This window comes from Mesoplodon mirus (genome assembly GCF_964341445.2).
Source record: "Mesoplodon mirus genome assembly, chromosome: 2".
In the NCBI taxonomy this organism is placed as follows: domain Eukaryota; kingdom Metazoa; phylum Chordata; class Mammalia; order Artiodactyla; family Ziphiidae; genus Mesoplodon; species Mesoplodon mirus.
Window position 1 is genome coordinate 121,611,758 of NC_138977.1, and position 7,098 is coordinate 121,618,855.

Sequence of the window (7,098 nt, forward strand, 5' to 3'; positions counted from 1 at the left end):
TTTTGTTTTCTATTAAAATGTATTTAGTTTCAAAAAACAAAAAGCGTTGGCATCTCTTTTAAACTGAGGACAGGCGGGGGTGTGGGCTGTTCTGGGGACACAGCTCAGCTTTCTGCAAGGTGGCAGCCAGTTATGTAGCCCGGACTCCCCGGGGAGCTGCTCTCCTGTCTCTTGTATTCTGTCCAGCTTGCTTCAAATCATTCCTCTTGGCATTCACGTGGATTATTGATAGCATACAATACTTTTTTTTTTTTTTTTTTTTTGCGGTACGCAGGCCTCTCACTGTTGTGGCTTCTCCAGTTGCGGAGCACAGGCTCTAAACACGCAGGCTCAGCAGCCATGGCTCAGAGGCCCAGCCGCTCCGTGGCATGTGGGATCTTCCCGGACCGGGGCACGAACCCGTGTCCCCTGCGTTGGCAGGCGGACTCTCAACCACTGTGCCACCAGGGAAGTCCACAATACTTTTTATATATCCAACTTGCCAGTTGCTCGCCAGAGACAGCATACATTTTTCTCTCTAGAGTTTTTTGGTGAGATCCTACTTCAGTTTTCTTTAAAGACCCCATTGTAAAATCTCTAAGGGGCATAAGGACGGTGTCATTTAATTAACTCAGACCATTTATTGAACCATTCCAGATAAAGGACTCATTCAAAGATGTAAATGATGCAAGAATTTTGTAAGTGTACTTTAAAACATAATTTTCTGGCAAGGACACCAAGATGTATCACGAAATTAAATGGGAAGACTAGAATTCTAGGCCAAAAAAATTTTTTTACTTGAGCCTAAGGTCCTAATTAACAGGAAATGTTCCTTATTCATAAAAATCCATATATTTGAGATATTGTAAGAAAGAATATTTGGCAGCTTACCCAGGCAGCATCACCTTTCATGTGGTCTGCTGGTAGAGCCTAGAATTCAAGCATGTTCTTATCTGTAATAAGTGAACTCTTAAGTTAGATTGTGTGGTATATTGCTAGAAGCAATGAAATCCCTAAATTGGGCTGAATCTTTCTCAGAAGTGAAAGTACCACCGATTTTAGGTTTCGTGTTTGTGTTTTAATGCAGAATTTCTCTGATTAAACACAAAAATGCATTAGGTTGGTCGGCCATCACACTACCGATCACATACACTTTGTGATTTCAGTTCAAGCTCTCAGTGGTCTGCATATTTGGCCTTTTGTGAACTAATCTTTTGTGGGATATAGTTAAATTACCCCACATTACTTCCCCCAAATCTTAGAAATATTATAAGGGTGTGTATGTGTCCTTATGTCCACAACGGTGCATGAGAACATGGTTACACTCTTCAGGTCGCTTTCTTGTACTGCTTTATTTTATCTTCAGAGCAATCCTGTGAGGCAGACAGGACTAGAGATATTACCATTTTGTAGGTGAAATACCTAAAATACCCAGAAAAGCTGTAGTATCTATCTGTACCCAACATGGAATAGTCAGCATGTCTCAAGTGTGTTATGTAGACGATCTATATTCCAAATCCTCAAATTCTAGCTAGAGGGTATAGTCCTGAAGTAGAAGAGCTTTTTAAAAAACAAAAATCTCTTCAAAAAGGAAATATGAGTATAAATAAGTTATTTAACAAGCATATGTATATAGTGCTTACTCTCTACCAGAAACTGCTCCAAGAGTTTTATGAAAAGTAACAACGTTATCTCCATAACAACTCTGTGAGTTAAGTGCTGCTTTTAATCTCCATTTTACAGGCGAGGAATCTGAGGCAGTGATGGATTAAGTCACGTGCCAAGCGTCATCAATTACAGCTAGTAACTGATGAAGCCAGCATTTGAAGTGGGCAGTCTGGCTCAGGGTCCATGCTTCATCCACGCTGTTGTCTCCCTTCATTCCCCCAGAACCAGGTAAAGAGTGACCTGAGGTCTCTAGTAACAGTGTTCCTGGCAGTAGTTACAAAACTCATGCTTCCCTTTGCCAAATAAATCAGTAGAAACCAGCAGGATCAGGAACTGCTAGTAAGAAAAAGCTTAATATATAGCTAAAAGAAACCTCAGAATATTCACTTATTTTGAAGCACAATGGTAAATCTCTGCAGTGTGTTTAAGGTGGGGGACGGGGGAACAGCTGAAATTTCTTAGACTGTCAGGCTCAGAAAATCTGACTGTAATTTAGCAATATACACTAGCCAAAAGAGAGAAAATTAGGATAAAGGAAAGTAATGAAAGACATAAAACAGGAAACAATTTAAAGCTTTTATGTTCAAGATCCAGCTTCTAAGGGTATCCATGATTCCTAGTTTTTCATTTTATTCCTGTATTTAAAATGTCTTGGTTGTATTAAAAAAAAAATCTGTTGCATATGTAGGCTTCTGATTTTGCTATCGCCCAGATTGGTATTAAGTACATGGATTAAAAGATTAGTCTGTACTTCAACTTGTCTTTCAGTTGCATGTTTTAGAGAAGTGTCCATTATATCTATGCCCGGCCCACACCAAAAATTCACATTATTGCCACCTGCATAGTAGCCAAGTGACTCAAACTGCTTTGTGGGGAACAGAAAATCTTCACTGAGGAGCTTAAGGAATGCAAATGTTCCCTGTCAATTTCACGCGTTGAAGGACACTTAAATACTCTCCTATGATTGAAGTTCAAAAAAAATTTTTTTATGTTAATATGTGAATGTCTGTTACAATCAGATATCATGTTAGTGCGTGGAAATACAGTGGTAAGCAAAACTGATACAGTCCCTGGCTTGACTTTAGAGAGGGAGGCAGATATTGATCAAATGATGCCATAAATATATACATACATGATTTCAGTCTGTAGCGCGTGCTGTACTGGCTGCGGTGGAAGAAGAAACCCAGGGATCTGAAGAAGTCGTAATTAAGCCGAGGCCTGTAGGATAGGTGAGAGTTATCCAGGCAGAGTCAGGAGAGAACCGGGCACACTCAGGGAAGTCCAGGGGGGCAGGTAAGGAATGCCACAGCGTGACGTGAGCTGGGGTAACTGGCCTGGCATCAGGCACCAGCAGGCGTTTGGGATGGAAGCCACTGAAGCGTGTAGAACAGGGGAAGGATGCAGCCCGGTTTCCACCTTAATACTGCTGGCAACAGGAAGGCATACAGACACATGTTTACAACTGGAACTCACTTCAACGTCAGGATAACTAGGCATCAATTACTGAACCCAGGCTGCCAGGCACTGCGGGACACAGCTGAGTGCTGGAAGCCAGCTGCCCTGCCGAGCGGCCCCTGGGGCAGTGAACTGAGAGCAGCCTCCAACCCAGAGCCGGTGAGGACCTAATTCTGCCAAAGGCCACATGGGTGAGCTTGGGTGCAGATCCTGCCTGGCTGAGCCTCAGATAAGACCGCTCCTGACCAACCTGGAAGCAGAGGCATTCAGTAAGTGCCCAGATCCCCAGCTCACACTGGCGTGAAAGAATTACTGATTTAAAAAGAAATCACTGGCAGCTGTAAGGAACACAGAGTGGGGGCAGGGTGGTGGGCAGTTAGGGTCACGGCAGTCGTGCAGGGGAGAGAGGCGGGCGGCGTGGGCCAGAGTGGCTACAGTGGGCAAGGAGAGAAGGGGACAAATCCAGTGAGTATTTCAGAGCTGGATTTGGCTGGACTTTGTCCTGGGTTGGATGGGAGAAAAGAAGAAAGGAATAATGGATGACCCCAGTGTTACTGGCAAGAGCGATCTCATAGCTCGTATTGCCACTTACTGTGATGAAAATACTAGAGGAAGAGGAGGTTGGGGAAGAGATAAAGGGTTCACTTTTGGGCCTCTTACGTTTGAGGTGATTATGAGAGAACCAAGTGAAGACGTCAGACTGGCCTGTAGAGAGGGACAGACGCCTGGCGCTCAGGAGACATCGGGCCTCGACCTGCTACTTCGGGAGTTGTCTTCATTACAGTGCTTTCTACCACGCGGGACAGAAATAGGACTCCAAGTGGCTTTAAAAATAACGAATCTTATTGGTTCACATAACAAAGTCTAAAGGTCAGGTGGGTCTCCTGTGCAGAGCGCTACCGACAGCAACCAGGGCCAGACATTCATGTCCAGTGGGAATGTGACCTTACTTTCCATTCCTTGCTCTTAAGAACAAGGAGAAGAACTTCTGGAAGCACCATCAAACCTCTCCGATTTGGATTAGGCCTGCTAATCACTGAATCAGTCCCTGACAGGGCAAGAATCCTTGGCATAGAGTTGGAATTGGAAACCTTGCAAATAGATGAGATGACCAAGGATAACCAGGAGGAGATCAGGGGTTAGGACTACGTCTTGATGTTCCCTGACATTTAAAGGTCAGGAAGGAGTTACAGCCAACAAAGGAAGAAAAACAGGAGAGGGTACCGTTCCAGAAGCCTAGGGGAGGAAATACTTCAAAGTCGGAATGGTCAGCTGTGCTACTGAGAATTCACAAAAGATAAGGATTCAAAATTATCCATTAGATATGGTGGGGAGGGGTGGTGGGGACTCACAATCTGAGCACTAGAAGTTATGGTTGAGTAATGGACATTGAAAGACCGTTGAAACTGATTGCAAAGAGGAAAGGTAATAGGAAACAAATATGAAACTGTGAAGGTGACACACAGCAAGGGAGGAAGGAGAGATTTTGTACTACAGTGCTAAGACAACTGGCAATCGACAGGGAAAAAAATAAAATTAGACCCATAATTCCCTACGCATGAAAATCAACTCCAAGTAAATTAAAGCCTAAATGTGAAAGGCAGAAATCTAAAGCATTTAAAAGAATATCCTCATGACCTAGAAATAGGAAGGAAATTTTAAAGACACAAAAGCCCCTCAATAAAAAAAGAGAAGATTGATTAAATTCAAAAACATCCATTCATCAAAAGAACCAAAAAAGAAAAAGTGAACAGGCTATAAATAGAAGGATGGACTAATAACATGTGACGGACATAGACAAACATCTGGAACCGCACTGGACAGTAGAATCAGCTGTGAGGAGGGGAATGTTCTCAGGTTCTGTCCTGTGGAACGTTCTTTGAAGAGGGGAATATTATCTAGCCCTGTTCTGTAGAACGTTCAGAGACTGAGGGGAATGTTCTCAGGTTCCATCCTGTGGAACGTTCTGTGAGGAAGGGAATGTTCTCTACTCCTGTCCTGTCCTGTCCTGTAGAACGTTTTGAGAGCTGGGGAATGTTGTCAAGTTCTGTCCTGTGAACGCCCTGTGAGGAAGGGAATGTTCTCTGATTCTGTCCTGTGGAATGTTCTCTGAGGAGGGGAATGTCTCTAGTCCTGTCCTGTCTTGTAGAACGTTCTGAGAGAAGGGAAAGGTACTCAGGTTCTTTCCTATGGAACGTTCTGGGATGAGTGGAATGTTCTCCAGTCCTGTCCTGTCCTGTAGAACGTTCTGACAGGAGGGGAATGTTATCTGATTATGTACTTGCAAACGTTCTGTGAGGAAGGGAATATTCTCTAGTCCTGTCCTGTCCTGTCATCTAGAACATTCTGTGAGGAGGGGAAGGTTCTCAGTTTCTGTCCTGTGGAACATTCTGTGAGGAAGGAAATATCCTCTTGTCCTTTGTCTGGAACATTCTGTGAGGAGGGGAATGTTTTCTAGTCCTTTCGTGTCCGGTAGATCGTTCTTAGATGAGGTGAATGTCCTCTAGTGCTGTGTTTGGAACATTGTATGAGGAGGGGAATGTTCTCTAGTCCTGTCTTTTCCTATGGAAAGTTCTGTGGGAGACGAATGTTCTCTAGTCCTGTCCTGTCCTGTGGAACATCTGTGAGTAGGGGAATGTACTCTACTCCTGCCCTGTGGAATGGACTGTAAGGAGGGGAATGTCTTCTAAGTCCTCTCCTGTGGAACGTTCTGAGAGGAGGGGAATATTCTCTGGTTCTCTCCTGGAATAAGTTTTCTGAGGAGGGGAATGTTCTCTAGTCCTGTCCTGTCCTGTGGAACATCTGTGAGTAGGGGAATGTACTGTACTCCTGCCCTGTGGAATGGACTGTAAGGAGGGGAATGTCTTCTAGTCCTCTCCTGTGGAACGTTCTGAGAGGAGGAGAATGTTCTTAGGTTCTGTCCTGTGTATGTTCTGTGTGGAGGGGAATGTTCTCAGATTCTGTCCTGTTGAATGTTTTGTGAGCAGGGGAATGTTCTCTGGTTCTGTCCTGTGGAATGTTCTCTGGTTGCCCTGTGGTAAGTTCTCTGAAGGAGGGAATGTTTTCTAGTCCTGCCTTTTCCTGTAGAACATTCTGAGAGGGGAATATTCTCACGTTCTGTCGTGTGGAACGTTCTGTGAGGAGGGGAATGTTATCTAGTCCTGTCCCGTAGAACGTTCTGAGAGGAGGGGAATGTTGTCTGGTTCTTTCCTGTGGAACGTTCTGGGAGGAGGGGAATGTTCTCTATCCCTGTCCTATAGAACGTTTGGAGAGGAGGGGAATGTTATCTGGTTCTCTCTTGTGGAAGGTTCTGTGAGGACGGGAATGTTCTCTAGTCCTGTCCTATCCTTTCCTGTAGAACGTTCAGTGAGGAGGAGAATGTTCCATAGTCCTGTCCTGTGGAATGTTCTGTGAGGAGGGGAATGATCTCGGGTTTTGTCCTGTGGAATGTTCTGTGAGGAGCGGAATGTTTACTAGTCCTGTCCTGTCCTGTAGAACGTTCTGTGAGGAGGGGAATGTTCTCTGCTTCTGTCGTGTGGAACGGTTTGTGAGGAGCGGAAGATTCTTTAGTCCTGTCCTGGCCTGTAGAACGTTGTGAGAGCAGGGGAATATTCTCAGGTTCTGTTGTAAGGAACGTTTGTGAGGAGGGGAATGTTCTCTAGCCCTGTCCAGTAGCACATTCTGAGAGGAGGGGATTGTTCTCTACTTCTCTCCTGTGGAACGTTCTGTGAGGAGGGGTATGCTGTCTGCTTCTGTCCTGTGGAACGTTCTGTGAGCAAGGGAATGTCCTCTAATCCTGTCCTGTCCTGTAGAACGTTCTGAGAAGAGGGGAATATTCTCTGGTTCTGTCCTGTGGAATGTTCTGAGAGGAGAGAAATATTCTCTATTTCTGTCCTGTGGAATGTTCTGAGAGGAGGGGAATGTCCTCAGATTCTGTTCTGGAATGTTCTCTGAGGGGGGGTATGTTCTCTGGTTCTGTCCTGTGGAACGTTCTGT